The following is a 1918-nucleotide window of genomic DNA, read 5'->3' as shown; positions in this document are numbered from 1 at the left end:
CCAAAATTCAAGTGCTCCCCTTTAATGTCCTCGGGGAATTCGTGAATCTTTCAATGTGACGAATCCAACTAGAAAGATAGACATGATAGATTTGTTACATGTAAGTCATTCGTTGTACTTTTAATTCATCTCCACCTCTAAATCTGGCTGGAGTAATATCTCAAAAAACATCAACAAAAATATTTAATTACGCATTGATTTACTTTGACCTTCGAGGAATTAAATAAATTATTACTTTATGAAATTCTGAAGTTGCAGAGAGGACTAGATGAAAATTTAATTCAATTTGTATATTTTATGGAATTTTTTCTCCTCTTTGTAGTTTTTTTTTTGTAAAAATAATCCAAATAGTTTGAATGCTCTCTGAATAAAAAAGGGAGGATTCGTCAGATGAAAACAGCTACCAAAAAAAAACACTTGTTTATTTATTTTCTTTTGCTAGATAAAATGTTTGGACAAGTGTTTGCTTTTATTGCATTGTTGTAACGTAGTTTATTCTGTTTTAGATATTTGTTTATCGATTATCAAAATTATATTATTTCGTCTGGAAGCTGGACCTTGGAGAATTGGTTATTGATGATTCACTTATATCTATATATTGTTTATTTATTTATATTGTACAATGCTCCAAGCAGCTGAAAATTAATTTATTGACAATCAACATAATTGAGTCAATTTATAATTTTAACTAGTCATGCAAACAAATATAAAGGTAAATTACGATATCAAACTCGCTAATTATTATTTCTAATTCGTAATTGACGCTTTGAATCTCGCAATTTAACGATTAAATTTGTTACGATTAGTTTTTCTGCGTGAATCATTTACCAGAAGCTAGTAAACTAATTATTATTACGGGAACAAAACTCCAATGAGACAGAGAAACCATAATATCCTCAATTTTCTAATACAATTTATTCTAAGAAAAATATTGTAAATCTACCGACGTGCGGTGGTCGTGCGGTTAGAGCGTAGGGGGTTGGCACATGAGATTGGTGGGTTCGATTCCCAGTCGGGGAAATTTCAGGGGTTTTTTTAGAGATAGAATTCGCTCTAACTTGCACAGGTTTCATCGCACGAGCGGTAGTCTCGAAAGAGACGACTGTACCTGGCCAAGGTTTTTTCCCATGAGGTTTTCCCTTCGGCCCTCGGCGTAATTGTGGTACAGGGGAAACTGGGGATGGGAAATGTAAAAGCCCGAAAGGGTATATATGGGTGGGCAAGTATATTGTAAATCTCCTACAGATTTCTCAGAATAAAAACTCTGGATAATGTGTCAGATAATCACAGATTTCGGTCAAATGTTTATGACTTGAACATCAAGATTTCATGATATGGTGAGAATTCCTTACGAAAGGAAATCGATTTTTTTTCAGTGAGAATATGAGAATATGATTAATAATACTCAAAGCTTCGATTCAATCATGAATTATAAATCAATCTTTCAAGAGTTTCTGCAAAGAAAAGCCATATCTTTCTTTATCCTGTAAAATTTCTTTCCGTTTCTAAAGAATATTAAATGATTCTGAAAAAATACATAATTTCTTATCTTCAGTAAATAATTTAGGATAACTTACTGAACAAATCTGAACATAAATGAAAAATCCAAAAATCATTTTGCGGAGTAGAATCTGCGTTACACGATTACTACAGTGGGGAAACAATTCCTTTACTGAATTAATCTACTTCTGCTGACTAAATTTACTCAGTACAAGTAAATGTGTAGGAAAATTTACCTGGGCATATGTAGATTTTCTCGTCGTTTTCTTCATCCACAAGGAAAACGAGATATATGCGAAATATTTAATGCGAAGTATTTTATATGCGAAATACTAAACTTGTCCACACATGTATACCCCCTTTCGGGCTTTTACATTTCCCATCCCCAGTTCCCCCCGTACCGCAATTACGCCGAGGG

Source organism: Fopius arisanus, unplaced genomic scaffold, assembly GCF_000806365.1.
Source record: "Fopius arisanus strain USDA-PBARC FA_bdor unplaced genomic scaffold, ASM80636v1 scaffold00069, whole genome shotgun sequence".
Taxonomy (NCBI): Eukaryota; Metazoa; Arthropoda; class Insecta; order Hymenoptera; family Braconidae; genus Fopius; species Fopius arisanus.
The sequence above is the reverse complement of the archived record's forward strand: the minus strand, read 5'-3'. Positions refer to the sequence as shown.